This window comes from Notamacropus eugenii, chromosome 2, assembly GCF_028372415.1.
Source record: "Notamacropus eugenii isolate mMacEug1 chromosome 2, mMacEug1.pri_v2, whole genome shotgun sequence".
NCBI lineage: Eukaryota > Metazoa > Chordata > Mammalia > Diprotodontia > Macropodidae > Notamacropus > Notamacropus eugenii.
In genome coordinates, this window is record NC_092873.1 from 292,083,483 (window position 1) to 292,102,580 (window position 19,098).

At 41.3% G+C, this 19,098-nt stretch overlaps 1 long non-coding RNA gene and 1 pseudogene across 1 annotated transcript; one reads left to right on the plus strand and one right to left on the minus strand.

The window, feature by feature from the left end:
* Positions 1-227: 227 nt before the first annotated feature.
* Positions 228-2,670, plus strand: LOC140523917 (uncharacterized). Its single transcript, XR_011973509.1, has 2 exons — positions 228-1,117; positions 2,498-2,670. It is a non-coding gene; the product is annotated as an uncharacterized lncRNA (long non-coding RNA).
* Positions 2,671-6,341: 3,671 nt separating this feature from the next.
* On the minus strand, positions 6,342-7,545 carry LOC140527448 (pyrroline-5-carboxylate reductase 2 pseudogene; annotated as a pseudogene).
* Between the last annotated feature and the right edge of the window lie 11,553 nt (positions 7,546-19,098).

Consider the following 19,098-nt stretch of genomic DNA (forward strand, 5'->3'; position numbering starts at 1 on the left):
ATGAAAGTAGAGAATCACCCTTGAGTCTGGGGTTGGGGGGGTAGGGAGGAGAATGAATTCTTTAGGGGAAATATTGAGTTTGAGAAGCCTTATGTAATATCCAGGTAGAAATTTGCTTCTAACTAGTAGAATCTGAATGCAGATTGAAGCATATTTTTTTCTTAATTTGACTTGGGTTTTTTCCTGTGTTTTCTTTCACAGCATGACTTACACAGAAATGTGTTTTTCATGACTATACCTGTATAACCTATGTCTTAAGATACTATAACTATTCCAGTTTTTAAAGATGAGGAAACTGATACTGAGAAAGGTAAAGAAGAGACTTGCCCAGAATCACAGTCTTCATGATTCCCATTTCAGCAATCCTTCCTATGTCAGCTCAAGGCCACCCCTTTCCCTTTTGGCTCTCATTGTAAGGAAGGGTTTTTTTTTATATTAAGCCCTTTGAAACTTCCATTTGTCGCTCCAAGTTTTGCCCCTCGGAAGCCAAATCAAACAAGTCTGATTCTTCCCCTACGGTGCCTTTGAAATTCCAGGATAAAAACAGAAACACAACCATCATTCATTAAATGCATATGACATGCAAGGCACTGGTAATAATATGACAATGAAAAATTTCTAGTCCTTGCCTTCATGGATTTTACACTCTAATGGGAGGGGGATGGGAGGTGGAGGTTAGATATCTGCAATTCATTAGATACAAAGCAATGATAACTGTAAAGGGGAATCCTTACAGTCAAATGAGAAATTGGAAGAGGGAGAAAACCCTTCCATCTGAAGGATGAGGAATCCTGAAGAGAGAGAAAGCTTGCAGCAGTCAGAGATGTGGAGGGAGTGTGCTTGGGGCATGAAAGAAAGCCAGTGTGAACATGTTGAGAGAAAGACAGGATGAGACCAAGGCAAACCTTGTAGTTCAGTGTGGCTGGAACGTAGAGTGTGGAAAAGCTTAGCTGCCTTCCTTGAAGAATCGAACCTTGGTCTAACACCTTTCTAGTCCTCCTCATACTCGGCTATCCAGTGACACTGGCCTCCTTATTGTCCCTGGAACAAGACATTCCATCTCCAGAATCCAGGCATTTTCATTGGCTGCCCCGGATACCTGACATTCGTTCTTCATGTAAGTTTCTTTCCAGTCCCAGCTAAAATTCCACCTTCCTCAAGGAAGTGTCGATTATCTCCAATTTATCCTGTGCATAGCTTGTCTGCATACCATTGTCTGCCTGTAGTCTCTCCCATTAGACTCTGAGCTCATCAAGAGCAGGGATTATTATTATTTTTTTTCCTTAATCTCTTGCTCCTGGCACAATGACTGGTATAGTAGGAATTTAATAATGCTTGGTAAGTGACTGATTGATGAATTCAATAAAATGGGAGTGTTACAAGCCATGGGGAAAGCTTGAGGAAGACTTGGGAACTGGAAAACACAAGATTGTTTTTCACAAGTTTGGCAGTTAAAAAAAGGGGGTGTGTGTGAGAAGAGGATCATAGTTTGAGGGAACAGAAACTTCATTCAAAGTTTTGTTTTTCCCTTAAGGATTGGAGAGACCATTTTAAAAAACAGGCATGCTCCCCACTCTCTAGGAGTTTCAGTTTGAAACCTGAAAGTTGTTTGGGGTTTTTGTTTCTATCACTTGTGGGGAGTCAGAAGGATGTAAAGCTTTACCACTCAGAAGTGGAAAGACCAGAAGGAAAGAACTCTTCACTAGCCTTTGGTCAGGGATATTTAGGGGTGGGGAGGCAGCAAATTTAAAAAGCAAAGTAATAATGCTCCTTTTTCACTTTCTTTACCCTCCAATCCACCATCAATACTCAAGCCTCTAAATTTACCCCTAAACTGAACTGGCTAATCTAGTGTTTTGTGTCTCAGAAATTTAAACCCTGAAATCAGATTATCTCCAAATAGTGTCCCTTAGGGCTTTCCAGGTTAGAAGCTTGAATTGGGGGTGGGGGTGGGGAGAGTGGATGGAAGACAGAATAAAGACAAGGGGTGGGCCATTGGAGAAAACAATAATTATTCAGATTACAATAGGCTTGACCCCACCCTGCCTTCCAGCAAGTGGCAAAGTTTGACTGCAGTAAATTCAAAGAGTGATGTGGAGATAATTACTCCATGCTTGTAGAACCCAGCTCGATGATTTGGTTGGTGGAAACTTTCTTTGGATCAGATAGGAAGGGTGGGGGTCATATGAAAGCAGATAAATGAAGAGGCAGCTAATTTGGGACGAGCTATTTTCCACAGCTCTCCAGGCACAACTCGTGCCAGCTGTCACCTCCTCCTTCTGGTAGGACCTGTGGGACTAGTTACTGTGGGGACCCAGAATGGGCAATTAGCTTTGGGTTTCTCTGGTCATTTTGGCTTCCTGGCTTTGCTCCTTTCAACTGCCAGCATTTGAAATTCATTTCCCTTAGGAATTCCCTATTCTGGATCTCATCCAGGGGATCTGCAGATTTGTTTGTTTGTTGTACTCCACTCAGTTTTACTTCTCTTCCTTCGCAGGTAAGCAAACATCTTGCTGAACGGTGGCCATCTCAAGGCTTGGCTGGGCAGATTGTTAAATTTTCACTATTATTTACACCTCAGAAATCAATTGCTACAAATCAGGGCTTGACTTATTGTTTTGTTGATTTTCTAGATTTGAGAAAATGTTAATAATAAAGATTAAACTCAAATGTGTGCGCAGATAGATTCCCGTCGTCCCCATTGTTAAACATTTGCGGACACAGCCCTGTACTTCTCAATAAATGTTACTTGAGCTTAGCTGGAGCGCAAGAGGGGGTTCAGGGAATGAAGCCATCACCAGAACAGAGAACCTGGTGACTGGTGTTTACAGAGGGTTTAAAAGTTTGCGAAGTGCTTTTCATCCATGCTCTCATTTGAGCCTCTCAATTCCTCTGTCCATAACTCCCTTATAAACCTATTTAGTAGGGAAAAGGGTATTCATTGTTTGGGGTGGGGGTTGTTGTGTTTTTCAGGGTAGCAAGATGGATTCATGCTTGCTTTCCAGGCAATCATACTGATCCTGGTTTGAACCTCCACCCAGAAATCTGACAAATAAGCATAGCTCATCTTTATGTGTACTTGCTCTCTTTCCTCATCATAAGCCTGATCTATGTCATTTCCCCCCACTACACAAAGCAGCTTATGGGTCAGGTGACTTGCCCATGGAAGCGTGTTGGAGCTGATAGAATGCTTGAGTTGAGTCAGGAAGACCTATGTTCAAACCTTGCCTCCAACACATACTGGCTGTGTGACCATGGACAAATAATTTCTCAGTTCTCTAATCATATTGCCTCATTTATAGAAACAGCACTGCATAGAGTGAAAGCCTTGAGTACTGGCTGGGTGACCCTGGGCAAGCCTCAAAGTCATGCCTGCCTCAATTTCCACAACTGTAAAATGAGATCACAATAGCACCTACCTCCCAGCATTGTTGTGAGGATAAAATGAGTTAGTGTTTGTAAAGTGCTTAGCATGGTGCCTGGCACACAGTAGGTGAGATATAAATATTAGCTATTATCACTGTTATTATTCTACAGAATAAGAATGATAGAACTGGTAGCACCTATCTCTCAGGGTTTTTATGAGGCTCAAACAAGACCACACAATCATAGGGTTTGAGAACAGAAAGGTATTTCAGTAACTTTCCTTTTACGTATGAGTTGAACTAGGTGGTCACTGAACTATAGCATGACCAGCAAATAGTCATCCAACCACTGCTGGGAAACCTCCAAGAAGGGGAAACACAAGGCCTCTGGAGGCAGACGCCTCTGATTCTGGACAGCTCTATTGTTAGGAAGTTTTTCCTAATGCCATGTCTCCATTGGCATCTTTGCCCGAGATAATTTACATAAAGCACTTTGGAAACTTTTTACTATGTGAATGTCAGCAGTCATTCTTACCCAAGCTCACCCATCTGTCAAGTGGCAGAACCTGATTGGAACACAGATCTCCTGACTTTAAACCTAGTATGGGGAGGTGGTGAACCTGCAGCCTCCAGGTCACCTGTGGCTCTCTAGGTCCTCCTACAGGGTTTCCTGGACCAGTAAAATCACAGGCCTAGTTCTGATCCCTATCCTCTATAGATGTGTAGTATGAGTATATATATATATACATATGTACATATATACATACATTATATGTATATAAACATATTATGTATACACATATATGCTACATATATACATACTGTATGTGTTAGTATATATACAGTCAGTATATATGTGAATCTATGTGCTTATATGTTAAATACATACACATATTGTATGTGTGTGTATGTATATGTGTGTATGTGTGTGAGAGAGAGAGAGAGAGAGAGATGTGGGCAGCTAGGTGGTACAGAGGATAGCACTCCGGTGCTGGAGTCAGAAAGACCTAAGCTCAAATCTGACCTCAGACACTTACTGTCTGTGTGACCCTGGGCAAATCACTTAACCCTGTTTGCCTCAGTTTCCTCATCTGTTAAATGAGCCAGAGAAGGAAATGGCCAAACCACTCCAGTATCTCTGCCAAGAAAACCCCACATGAAGTCACAAAGAATCAGACATGACTGAACAAACATATGTGATGAATATATACACATATATACATATATAAACACATACATCTGTCTCTCTTTTTATCCCTCTGTCTGTCTATCCTCTGTCTTGATAGTTATCTTTCTGTCTGTCATCCATGTCTCTCTCTCTCTCTCTCTATCTGTCTATCTATCTTTTTCCATCTCAGAGTAGGAAACCTCAAGATAAATGAACATCAGATACCAAGAACTGAAGAAAGACTAGCTGAGCAGCAGAGAAAGCACGGCTTAAACAACTGCTCTGAGCTCCTCTTAACCCCAGAGCAGACCCTACAGGTAGGACTGGTCTATTGGATGTGTAAGAAGTGACTGGAGAGCCATTGAAGGCAATTTATGCCAAAAGATGTGACTTTCTCTGTCTGTAGCTTTGAAGCTTACCAAGTGATTTGCATACTTTGATTCAACTGAACATGGCATCATCCTTATGAGGTAGCCACTGCAGGTTGGTTTTGGCTTGATGTAGGGAAAAAACCAACAAAACAACAAGAAAAAACCTGTCTAAGTCTGGAGTGGGCTAACAGAGAAAAGTAAAATAATGATCATAAAGCTTTGCTGTAGCTCTGCTTTAAGGTTTGTGGAGAGCTCTCCTTCACAGGGAGTCTTCAAGTGAAAGTAGGATGTCTCCTTGCTGGAGATTTTGTAAAAGAAGAGTGCTTGATGAGTTATTAGCTGGACTAGGTAGACTGTGAAGCCTGTGATAAATTGAAGATTTGCAGGATGGCACAGAACTGATTGGACTAATTTAACCTAGTTGCTGTTTTGACATCCCAAAGACACAAAACCACATGGAGACTTCCCCTGCCCTGTCCAACTCCCTGCTAAGAGCTGTGCCTCCTCTTGGTGAGGATTACCGACTTTTCCTGGTGCCAGCTGGGACCAGCAGGGAGCCAGTCAGTGTGCTGCTGGGACGACTGTGAGGACTCTGGCCTTGAAACAACCCTCTGTTGGTTTTTGGAAGCTACGGGAGGAAAAATACTCCCTCAGGCTGTGAGATGCTCTATCTGGACTTCAAAACATTCTTTGAGACCTTTTCACAGATAACTCTGTTATGAAAAAAATGCTGGCTATTATGAACTTACTTAAATGCAGAGAGATCCCTTAAAGCAGACGTCTTTACCACGGGTTTTCTGCACTCCAGTCACGTATAGTTGTCTGAGAAAGAATTCTCAATTACCTTCCCTAAAAATAAGGGGAAAAAACTTCCTGATAGCTGTTGGATACAAGGTCTAAAGACGTGCATTTTGGTGCACTGTGTATTCATTTTGTTCGATTATGTTTATTTGTTATAAAAGTTTCTTCCCTTTCTTATTTCAGGTTAAGGGGGGAAGGGTAGAGAAGGGATTTAACAATACTGATGTAAAAAAGGGGTCCTTTAAACATTTTTTTTTAATGCACAGAACTGAAGAGGACAGAAGGTCCAAAGGAAACAGACAAGCAGCAGTTTTAAAAGTAACATGTAGAATTTATTATATCTTTTTTTTTCTTTTTTTTAAATCAAAAATAGAATTTTATTGAAATAAAATTAGCAGAATCCATGTTTTAACCCAACGCTATTAAAATTATTTAAAAAGATAATTATATCTATAAAGCATGATTTTTAAAAAACCCACATGTACAAATTTGATATTTTTCATTCAAACTCAAGTGACTGTAGTGTTTCTTCACTGCCACTGCACTAAAAACTTCTCCTAGATTTTCTGCCTTCCGTCCATAAAAGAAAAAAGATTACTTTAAATGTAGTTAAATTAATACACCTACGTCCACCTCTACACTGACATAAAGAGATTTAAAGTAGCTTTATTACAGGGGATAAAGCTGCTACAGAGACTCCTCTCCCTGAGTATTAGGGACTAGAACTGGCTAGGAGCTCAGAGTAAGTACCCTGAGGGCCGGGAAGAGGGATGGGTTTCAGACTAGGTAGAAGGGAGGTAAATCCATCTCAATCCTTCTTGGCCCCAGGGGCCTGGGTCCAATTAAGGAGCTTGACTCCGCTGGAAAGTGAGTGTGTGGAAACAGGAGGCAACTCCAACTTCACTTTATGTAGGAGGGTTTTCTTGATGGCAGCTGGGGAGATCTTCTCTTGGTCAGCCATGAACTGCAGTTCCCTGGTCCGAATGCAGGAGGCCTCAACAGCATTGATGAGTAAAGATCGAAATCCACCACTTTCCAAGACGTGCAAAGCATGAATGGTGTCTCCCCCAGGGGAGCAAACGTTGTCCTTGAGCTGTCCTGGATGCTGCTCTGAATCCAGGAGCATCTTAGCAGCTCCCAGTAAGGCCTGTGCACCCAAGTGGACTGCCAGTCTTCTTGGAAGGCCCATTTTCACCCCGCCATCTGCTAGAGCATCCAAGGCCATAAATGCATAGGCAGGGCCGCTGCCGCTGAGTCCTGTGACAGCATCTATCAGGTCTTCTTCCACCTCTGTGCAGAAGCCCACACTGCTCATTAGCTGTTCTAGGAGTTTCCCATCCTCCACCAGGGCATGGGTACCAGTGGCATATACTGTGGCTCCTTCCCGGACCAATACAGGGGTGTTGGTCATACATCGAATGATCTTGGGGGCTGGATGGAATGCTGTCAATTTCTTCTCAATGGAGCTGATAGTGACACCAGCAGCACAGGAGACCACGAGGTGTCTGTCCTTGATATCAGAACCAATCTCATCCAGGATGAAGGGAATAATGTGAGGTTTGACAGCCAGGAAGAGCACATCACTGTGCTGCACGGTTTCTTTGTTGTGATGGGTCAGCCTCACACCCATTTTCCTGAGTGCAGAAACTGTGGGCAGATCCATATTTGGAGTGCTAGCCATTATCTTGTGGGAAGCCAGGACACCTGCTGCAGTAAAGCCCCTGGCGAGGGCAAAGGCCAACTGGCCAGCCCCAGTGAAGCCCACACTCATACTCCTGGAGGCGTTGTCCCCCCAACAGCTGGAACAGGCTGGAAGGAAAGCCCTCAGATGCAGCTCCCTGCAAGCCTCCCCAAACCGGCGGGGCGTGCGGGAGCCTTCCGTCCCGAACCCAGTACCTGCTCCCCAGCATATCTTTTTTTTTTTCAAGCAAGCAGTGTGAAATGGAGATTTATAGTTTCATATAGAATCCTCTTTTTTGTATTCTGATGTGTGGAAAAACCGTTTTCTGATGTACACTCGTGTGTATAGATGGGTAGATAGATATAGATATATACACACATACATACATACATATGAGAGACAAATTGGAGATCATCAACAGAAGGGAAGTACTAACATTAAAGAAGACATCCTATCAAGGGGACAAATGTACTAAGTTTTTGTAGCTTTAACGCACTCTGCAAATATGAAGTTAATTTTATTGTAATTCAAGGCAGCTTTGTAGAGGTGGAGAGGGCATCACCAAACAGAACAGCAGCTTAAAATCTGATTATACCTGGTCTAACGTAAGCCCGATGATTAGTTTATGTTCCATAAATATTGTTCACAAACTGATTCCTGTCCCAGCTTTCCTGCTTTAGACAGCCAAGTACAGGAAGTCTGACAAGTTATCAACACTCTTTACTTAATTTTCTTTAGTTCTTTGCAATTCTATAGTCCCCCCAATGCTATAGTAATAAATGACTGTGGTTGGGAGTATGTTGTCTTTTCTCTTTCTGTGTCTCTGTCGCTCAGTCTTTGTCTTTGTCTCTCCCTCCCTCTCCCTTTCAGCACTTCCCCCAACAGACACATGTACACTCCACCTACCGTCTTCTCATTTAAAGGATGATGTCCTGGACGTACAGGTCAGGTCAGGATGTTATATCAGAAATACTTTGGTTGGACTTAGCCCTTCCCCCGATGCAGCACTTTCATGAAATCACATGATGGAAACCAGAGAAAAGGGAGAGAAACTATCCCTAGTCCTTGAGAAAATGGAAGAAGAGGAGGAGAAGTAGGACAAAGACCTTTGGGGTAATTTCACTTTACAGTTAGCCCCTTTGGGAACAAAGCTTCTTGGGCTTCCCCTTTGTCACTTTCTAGTTCTCTTTTGTGAGAAGGCTCAAAGAGATTAATGACTTCAGCACAAACCTAGGGACCTGGTGTCACTGCTATTCAGAGGAGAGCTTCTAAGAATCCATTCCAAGAGGTCTCCACAGCCATCAAAGGGATAAGAGAGCAAACAGATGGGCAAAACCAGTGAACCATGAAAAACTTTGGGGACTAGAAACTCTTGGGATTTCAGCCTTCTATTAAACCTCAGTTTCCTATTAAATAAAATGGGGAGAAACACTCCTTCTTCTCTTCCAAGACTGTCTTTAGAAGGATGAATGAACAAGTAATACGGGCTCCTGAGAAGAAATAATGTCTACCGACTGACCCTGACTGGTTGCCTAGGTCTCTATTTCCCCTCTTTTTCATTTGTATTACTTGAATTTTGTATTGGAATTTGTAAATTTGTTTTGTAAACCTTTAAAGCACTATATAGGTGTGCATTTTTATTACCCTTTTCATTTTTTAAATTATAAACTTTTAGAGAGAGGCCATTCTCTCTCTTTCTCAGAATGCTGCCTAGGTGACATTTAAGGATAGCCCACTGATAAAATGCAAAAATATTTACAAGTCATTCCGTCCTCCCTCATTTCCTCTCTTTCTCCACTCCATTTCTCCTCCCAATTCTGCAAATCCTGTTTTTGTCAGAATCAGAATGTTTCCTACAGGATGCAAAACATCCAGTCAGTTCGATGATGATGATGATGATGATGATGATGGCAATGATAATACATCAAATCCCTTGGAGGTAGGGATGTGAGATGAGGGAAAAGGAACGCATGGATGTTATGGCAGATAGCCAAGCTTCTGGGTAACATCCTAAACGAGAAGTTTGAGGCTATTCAAAGGAATAGCTTTTGGGACCAATCCTCCATATGTTCCATCTCAAAGAAATGTGAAGGTTACCCTACCCTCGCCAAATTATCTGTATGACCTTGAGTCTGATGCCAGAAATTCTGTCTAAATTAAAGCTTCATTTCTTTTATTTTATCTTTTGATCTCTATCAAAATGCAAATTCCTTTGAAACTGGGACTGCCAAGGGACTTTAATGTCACTGTGTTTCCAACCCTTTCTGGAGAGGGTTTTTTTTTCAGAGTGGGGTGGGGGGCATTGGTAAGAGTGCTGAGAATACTGGGTACTTAGGGGGAAGGGGTACACAGATCTAAGAAGGAAAATCCCATAGTAATTCTGATTGGCACCTTCTCTGGAATTGACTTAGAGACTGAAGGAGTCCATTGAGAGATTAAGTAACTTGCCCAGGGTCACAGTCCATTTATGCCAGAGACAGAATTTGGGATTGTTATAATTTATTTTGCTTAAACCTTGAGGGTTGACCAATCACTTTGGCTATTTCTACAGACACTCCACTGTGTCTCCACTGTGCGGAGGGAGCAGGAAGGAAGTGAAGAGAAGAGCCTGGCCAGCTTACGTCACCATCTTTGTCATAAAGTTCCCAATTATAGACAAACTAGAGTATTCTCTGAATCTCATTTCTCATCACACTCTTGACTGTCTTCATGTCTTTGATCACTTCATCTCCTCATCTCCATGCCTAGAATAGATTCAATCACAAAGTGATGTGCTATGAAATGCTTAACAACCAGCTCTCTGAGGGGAAAAAATGTACAGAAGCTTTTCAATTTAATTTGTGAGATTTCATCCATCACTTTCCTAACCTAGACAACCAACAAATCAAGAAATCAAGTCTTGATTTGTAGTTTTGCTGATTTCTGAAGTATAAATGATTACACTGAAAATTTAACAATCAACTCTTCTGAGAAAATTCTAAATTACCCCTGCACCTCTGTCCCTTAAAGTCTCTCCTTTCTTATAAGGTTCAACTCAGGTGCTAACTCTTCTTTAAGTCCTTTATCTCCAGTCAACACCATCCCTCAAGTCGTCAGGTGAAAATGTTCTTTCCAGAATCCAAAGTTTTCATAGTAATTAGCCTGGAGTACTCATTTGTACTTATATTATTCTCCTTTATATCATAATCATTTATCTATATTTCTTTCAATTCATTAAAAATGCTTATTAAGTGTCTCCTACATACAAGACAGTGTTCAAAGTTCTAAGCTTACAAGGCTAGATACGGGGCAGGTTCTACTTTCAAGAAACACCAGCAAAAGATGAAAAAATGGCAGTTATACAGTACATATCATTAAGACAAAAAGGAAAGTGAAAAAGCCCTGAATTTGGAGTCCAAAAGTGCTGCTATTTAATGTTTCAAGGCTTACCCTAGGTGCCAGGGAGGAGATCATCTCAGTTGAACTTGGAAAGGAGAGGAAAACTGATGGTGGAAATGGGAGGAGTCATCCCAGTCATGGGGCAGAAGCACAGAAGGATTAAGCAAAAACAAGAATGAAGCAAGATGAGCACTTCAGTCTGGCATGTAGAGTGGAATTAGATAAAGCTGGAAAGGTAGGTTGGAGCCAGATTGTGGAAGACTTTGAATGGCAAAAATATTTATCCTGTAGACCATGGGGAATCCCTGAAGGAACGGCACCATCACAGCTGTGTACTTGGACAGGCAAGAATCTCACCTTCTACAGAAGGGTCTTTCCTTCTTGCCTCCTGCCCCCACCCCCACCCCGTGCTCCCACTCCCTGCAACTCCCTGCCTCCTGACCTTGTATTGAATTATCTTTAACTCTTTTGAATTTGTTCTCCATAGACCTATGTGCATGTATGCTACTTCTCCCACTAGAATGTGAGATCCTTCAGATCAGGAATTTCCATTTTTTTTTTTATCTTTGCATCCATAGTGCCCAGCACAGGGCTGTGTGTTCATCCTTTGTTGCCTGAAGAAGACCGTGCCATCAGAGAAATAATGACATGACTTGCACTTGACTTTGTTTTGAGTGAGGGAGGGCTGACCTTGCTGATTAACTGAAGGTCATTTCTAGTCGTCCTCATCTATATCTTGCCACTGGACCCAGATGACTCCAGAGGAAAGTGAGACTGGTGACAGAGCACAGCCCTCCGTTACTTGACTCTAATTCATTTGCATGTCATGGTCAACAAAGGACAAACAGCAACATACCTGGGCAGTGGTATGATGAGTAGATAGATTGGAGGCAGGAAGACTTAGTAGACTATCACAACAGTGTAGACAAAGTGGGTCTACCAGAGTACCCAGAACAGAGACACTGCCTATACCAGGATGCATCCATGATCAGCGGGGTCTCTTTCTCCTAGAGAGCAGGGGATGGGGGTGGGAAGTGGAAAGAAGATAAGCCCTTCCTATTTCTCCCTGCAGTCCCAGCCCTCATTCTTTGATTCCCCTTTCACCTTCAAATTCTACCATGACTTCTTTCTGCTCTCACACTTCATGTGAACTAATTAATTTTAATGTGAGGATGTTAGGAGGATTTAACCTCCTTACCCCCACTCAAATAGGCTGATCACTGATTAACAGGGAATAGCATACAGTGCCACTCTGGCATGGCAAGTGAGTGCCCTTGTCCTGATCGAAACTTTAAGACTCCCTTCTCCCACCAACCCATAGTGCCTTGCACACAATAGGAGCTTAACAGATGCTAGTTGATTGATAGTAATATTATAATATCAGTTATTATAACAGTAATATCTGATTGTAAACTCTTCCAGATAACAGTATATGTCTGTTATCACAGTATCCCTGATGCCCAGCACCAACTATGTGCATAGCCCTGTTCTAGGATGTGAAGACAAAAAAAAAATGAAAATCTTTAGTCTCTAGGACCCAACCTTCAATATATGTCTGTAGAGCTGACTTACAGGAAATCCTACCATCCCAAAGTTCAGTAGATGAACCAGTTATAACATTGTCTTAAAGTACTCACTGTCCCTGGGAACGTTTTCATGATCATCATTTTTTTGTGGAGAAGACTGACAAGGTATGAAAATCACTTCATTAGGATTGTTTTGTATGTTTCTTTTGGGAGAGATGATTCATTCTTTATCTTAGGGCTGAAAAGGACTTTAGAGGTCATCTAGTCCAGCCTGCCCTTATTTTACAGATGCAGAAACTGAGACTTACAGAGGTTAAGTTACTACTCCAAGGTCACATTCTACCACGTGGAGAGCCAGGATTCAAACTTAGGTTCTTTGGTTCTCAGTTCCCACCAGACCTGTCTTTTGCCTCTTTTTGTATCCCCAGGATTTAGCATAATGCTTGGCACATAGTTTTTCCTGTGACATAGAGTCACATCTAACTCTTCATGACCCCATTTGGGATTTTCTTGTCCAAGATATTGGAGAGGTTTGCCATTTCCTTCTCCAACTCATTTTACAGATGAGGAAACTGAGGGAAACAGGATGAAGTGATTTGTCCAGGGTCACACAGCTAGTAAGTGATTTGAGGCTGTGTTTGAACTCAGGAAGACAAGTCTTCCTGACTTCAGATCTAGTGCTCTATCTACTGAACCACCCAGCTGCCCCATTAGGTGATTAATAAATGTGTGTTGATTGATTGCTATATTGTGATAGTCCTGAATTTCCTTCCATTCAAACAAGCATTTATTAAGTACCACTGTGCTAGATGTTATGGATACAAAGAAAAATTGAAGCAGTTGGCCTTTACTGAACTTTCATTCTCTTAGGGGGGAGGATCAGAGAATGTACACAGACAATCTATACATAAATATATCTGAAGTAAATACAGAGCAATTCAGAAGTAGGGGATTGAGGGATTAAGAACCTGAGGGACTGAGAAAATCCCTGAGTAGGAGGTGAAGCTTGAGCTGAGTTCTAAAAAGAGCTAAAGTCCAAGAGGTGGAGGTGATAAGGAGGAGGCTTCCACATATAGGGTGCTGCCTATGGAAAGACTTGTTGGTGGGGAAGATCTAGTATACTAGTTTGAGTGGAGTATGAAGTCCCTGAGGAGGATTCATGTGAGATCAGCCAGGAAAGATTGCTTGAAGCCAGATTGTGAGGGCCTTTAAATGCCAAACAAATGAGCTTGTATTTTATCTTAAAGACAAGCCAGAGTTACTGAAAATTCTTAAGCAAGGGAGTAACCTGCTCAGATCAGTGCTTTAGGAATATCACCTGGCCACTGTATAGATGGATTGGAGAGGAGAGGGGCTTTGCTTCCTCCCACTTCTCCCTGGTCTAAAGTGGCAGTGATATTCCTTAAGTGTAGGTCTCAAGGTGAATGGATGCCACACCCACAATAAACTCCAGGGATTTCCTATAATCCCTAGGATCAGATAGAAACTCCTTGGGCATTCCAAGCTCTTCTAAACCTGATGAGGTGTTGAAGTTACCTTTCTAACCTTATTACACCACATATTCTCCTTCCCAAACTCTACCTACAGACTAGCCCTGCAAAACTGGCCTTCTTAAGGCCTCCCCCATGCCTTTGCTTTGACTGGCCCCCACGGCCAGAACGCATGTCTTTTTCTCTTGTTTTCTTCAATAGTCAGCTCTAGCATTACCTTTTATATAGTCTGATCTATCCCCACTCCCCATTCTTCTCCCACCCTCAGTTACCTTATATGTATGTTGAACATATTTTGTATGTGCTTCCATGTGTTTATATTTTCTCCCTCATAGAAGGCAAGCTTCTTGAGGGCAGTGAGTATTATGAATTTTTCTCTCAGTTTGCATTTGCCCAGGGTCACACAGCTAGTAGGTGTTTCATGGTATACACTTAATAAAAAAAAAATGCCTGGCTGTTCATTGCAGGATGTGGGTAAATCTATATTTGCCTTGCTTAGAGTCCCTTTCTTCTTTCCCTTACACTGTAGTTTTAACAACGTGTGTGTATGTGTGTGTGTGTGCGTGTGTGTGTTGGGGTGGGTGCCAGTAATTGAACCAATCTGACTTTTAACTTTGAAATTCTATCATTCAAAGGTCAAAGACATAGGAAAATGAGACGAACCTTAAATCATAGAAGAGCATGTGTTTATAGGGATTTGGGCTGAGTGTGGGGGGTAGTTTAAGGGACTCAGGAGAAAGACTCTTCTCAGGGGATCATGAAAGACCTTTCCCCCTTCCAACCAGGGAAAAGCTTCCATCTCTCTTGCCACACACCCCTTTATACACTCTAATCTCAATTAATTTCATTAATGATCAACTCCTATACCTAGGCACTTTCTTCCTAAGAAGGGTGAGGGAATTCTTGACTAAGGGCAAGACAGGCAGCTGACACCATCATGGCCACTTTATTAGGCTGTAAAGCTGGGGAGAAAAACAACTGGGGGCTGGCGATGGGGGGGGGGGGTGGGAGAATCCTTAGGAAGAACTTTCTTTTTGTTATAGTGAAATGAAGGGGCAAAAGCTGGGACTCCAAGCTTTGATTTTAAAGTAGATCTGAAACAGTAACAATTCTCATTTTCCTTAGCTATCAACAGGACTTTGACCTGAATTCATTCCATTCATTTTCTTTGCTGGAATATCCTGGGTATACTTTGAAGGTCATTCAATTCAATTAAGTGCCTCTGTGCAAAGTCCTGAGTAGTGTAAAGATACACAGATGAAAAACCAGTCACTGTCCTTAAGAAGGATGAGGTCTCTGATCTTTTTCATTTCCCCAAGTCTCAACATCCCCAAAGATGGTGTTTTAGATTCCTAGAGGCATATCTAGAAGAGAAGCTAGTTTGCTGCTGGTGCAAGAGTACAGATTCAGGACAAAAAGTCATCTAAGGACTTGGAAAGAAGGTAGAGAAAGACAGGAACTGACAGCCAAACCATAAAGGGGGTCAATCCAAAGAATTTAAGATTCTATCACTAAGACATTTGACTTCAAACAAATCAAAGATAAAAATCTCTTACGAGATGGACTAGATGCACTTGAGCCCTTCCAGATCTCCATGGATGATTGGCTGCCCCTATGGCTGGCATGCAGTTAGTTAGCTAAGGAGATGCCCTGAAAAGGGGACTTGGAGTAGGATAGTTGTGTATTCCTGTTACTGCTTCCCTCTCATCCACCATTGCTTTCCAAGTGGTGTACAGGGGATTGTCAGTACTGAAGGACTACCTACTCTGTGCCTTTTATTTTGCCAAAGATGAAACTGAGAGCCCAGAGAACGGAAGCGAATGACTTTATAATCATCCTCAACAGACTCCTTCCTCCAACACAGACTCTGAAAACAGCAGTCTAATAAACATAACCAAAACATTTCTCCTTGGCTACCACTCTTCTAAATAGATTGTCTTCCCCTTCTAGAATGTGAGTGTCTCAAGAGGTCAGGAACTGTCTTGTTTGCTTATGTTTATATCCCCAGGGTGTAGGGAAGTGCTTGACACATAGTATGTGTGTAAGAAAGGCTTTCATTACTGTAAAGTGCAAGAGTTGAAACTAGATTATGTCTAAATTTTATTATGGTTCTGACTCACTGCCTTAAGAATGGACTAAAGATGGTAGCTTAATAGGGAATAAAGGGCTTGAGTTACACATTTTTGTGTGGGTAACTCATTTACTTTTCTGGGTCTCAGTTTCTCCATCTGTAAAAATATGAAGGATTGGATTAAAACATAGGTCAAGCTCCTTTGTGCTCTAAACTTCTCTTTTTCTTGCTCTAAATGTTTATGCTTCTATTTCTGAGCAATAGGGGACTAAAAAATGAGAACTGTTTAAGCAACCTGCATAGAAATGTTATAAAGGACAGTTAATGGATTTGCTGATAATTCTCCCAATTTGCTTTAGTAAAGAAATAATGTAGGGGAAAGTGGTCAGTTGAATGATTGAATTTCTTATTTCCTAGTGCTTTAGTGAACTCTTAATCACAAAGATCAATCTAAAGCCTAGAAGCACGACTACAAGCCAACTGTATAGGCATAGTTCGTTTATTTCTGTTTCCAGGATCCAAGAATCCAAGACGTCCTCTAGAAAATTTCAGGGACCTGGGTGTAGCTTTCACACCCCCTTCTCATTTCCTGGGTTTGGAGGCTTTTTGTTTTGTTTTGCTCTGAAGAAGCCAGATGTTGCGTATTTTGTCTTTCCTTCCTCAATTTGAGAGCTACTGGGCTATCCGAATAGCCTTTCCCCTGTCCTGGGATTGGAGGACAAGAGGTGGGGGAAGGGAGCAGGAAGAAAAGAGGGTTTCCTGGCACTTATAGTGGAAAATCCGATACCAAAGAGTCTGCCTGCTAGGTAATATGGAAAAAAACCATCCCAATATGCTATGAATGTACATATTTAATTAACAGATTATCATTCTATGTTCAATAACCCCCATTTTGAATTTATAAAATACATTTGTACAATTTCCTCAAATTGTTTTCTTTTTTAATTATTTTTTTTCAATGAACAAGCTTATTTTTTCTCCTTTTTACATTCTCTCTATCCCACTGAGAAAGAAAAAAAGAAAAAATACTTATAACAATTCAAGACAGAAGGCAGGCTTGCAGGAGACAATTTTCTCTTATTAAGTATATTCCAGGGACAACAAGAAGAAAATTAGGCACCATCTAGTATTTAGCTAAAAACTGGATGGCTTGTTAGCTTTTCTCACTAACAGTAAACATTTGAACAAAATAATAAAGTAATGGTGCATCCAGGAAAGTAAAAGGAAAAACAATGCAGCAGTTCACTACTTACATGAGTACCAATTTATGCAGGTATGATCTCGGGCAAATCACTTTACGTCTCTAGGTCTCAGTTTCCTAATTTATAAAATTAAGAAGGTTCAATCAAATGACCTCTGAGGTCCCTTTCAACTTTCAATCTTTACTCCTATGATTTTAGGAACCCAGATTTGCTTGTAATCGCAACTCAGCCCAGGTGGCTTACTCCTTCCTTTGGCATTTAAAGCTGTTCAGAATCTACCTCCAGCCTACCTTTCAGGATTGTCCCCTCCCCTCCCACCAATATTATTGTGTGTCAGTCATTCTATGGTCCAGTTAAACTGTCCCACTCTAGTGCTTTCTTTAATCACTTGTCTTTCCAGCAGGTATTCCTTCATTCCTGAAATGTACTTCCTCCTCACCTCTGCCTCTTGACTTGCTGTTATAAGTTCAATGTGTCATCTCCTACAGGAAGCCTTTCCCAATCCCCTTTGTTAGTATACTCCCCATCCTCAAATGGCAGAGAGTAAAGAAGAATGAAGAAGTCTCTTGATGAGGATGAAAGAAGACAGTATGAAAGCTGGCTTGAAGCTTAACATAAAAAACAACAACCGCATCTAAGATCATGGCGACTGCTCCCATCACTGCTTGGGAGAAGCAGTGTCAGATTTTGTATTCTTGGGCTCAGGGATCTCTGCAGACAGTGACTGCAGCCATGAAATTAAAAGATGCTTGCTCCTTGGAAGGAACGCTATGGCAAATCTGTATAGGATACTAAAAAGCAGAGACATCACCTTGCCAACAAAGGCCCTTACAGTCAAAGCTCTGGTTTTTCATTAGCAATGTATGGCTGTGAGAGCTGAACTAAAAGGAAAGCCGAGAGCTGCAGAATTGTGGTGCCAGAGAAGATTTTTGAGAATCCCTCAGACAGCAAAAAGGTCAAACCAGTCAATACTTAAATAAATTAATTCAGACTATTCACAAATACTGAAGCTAAAACTTAAATACTTAGATCAGGGGCTGTTTTTCACCACCTACACATCTTTCTCAGAAGTCCTGGGAATGGTAAAGAATTTCAGGAACTCATCTTCAGAAAGTGAAAAGATGCTTATGCACTGAAAAATTTAGATGTTCTAAATTCTTTAACTTCAACCAGATAGACAAGTTTAGCTTGGGCTGACTCTTATTTGATGGAAGACATAAAGATACAAAAGATTACCAAAGACCTATTCAATATTAGAATATAGCTACTGAGAAAGCTGAGAAACAGTGAGAGAACCAAAGAAAGACTGAAACAGGAAGAGATCAATAGAAAGAACTTACTTTGTTTTACTTTAAAGAAGTTGTCAGAGATGTCCTTACATGAGAAATCATGATTATTAAGAATGATATAAGGGAGGAAATGAAAGATCACTTCTAAAAAATGAAAAGGATTCAGGCATTATTAGTTCTTTTTCTGGGGATGGATAGCACTTTCCATCCTAAGTCCTTCAGAGTTGTCTTGGATCATCGTATTACTGAGAATAATCATTCACAGCTGATCATCTTACATCTTTGTACACAGTGTGTTTCACTTTGCATCAGCTCCAGGGTGTTCTGAGAGCATTCTGCTCATCATTTCTTATAACACAAGAATATTCCATCATAATCACATACCACAATTTGTTCAGTCTCTCCCCAATCAATGGGCATCCCCTTTATTTCCAATTCTTTGCCACCAGAAAAGAGCTGCTATAAATATTTTTGTATACAGGTCCTTTTCCTTTTTGTTTTTTAATCTCTTTTAGGATACAGACTTAGTAGGGGTATTGCTAGATCAAAGGATATGCATGGTCTTACAGACCTTCAGGCACAGTTTCAAATTGCTCTACAGAAATGGCTGTACACATTCACAGAGGTTTGTTTTCCCACAGATGCATCCAATATTTGTCATTTTCTGTTTTTGTCAGCCTGGCCAGTCCAAAGTGTGTGAGGTGGAACCTCAGAGTTGTTTTAATCTGCCTTTTTCTTATTATTAGTGACTTGGAG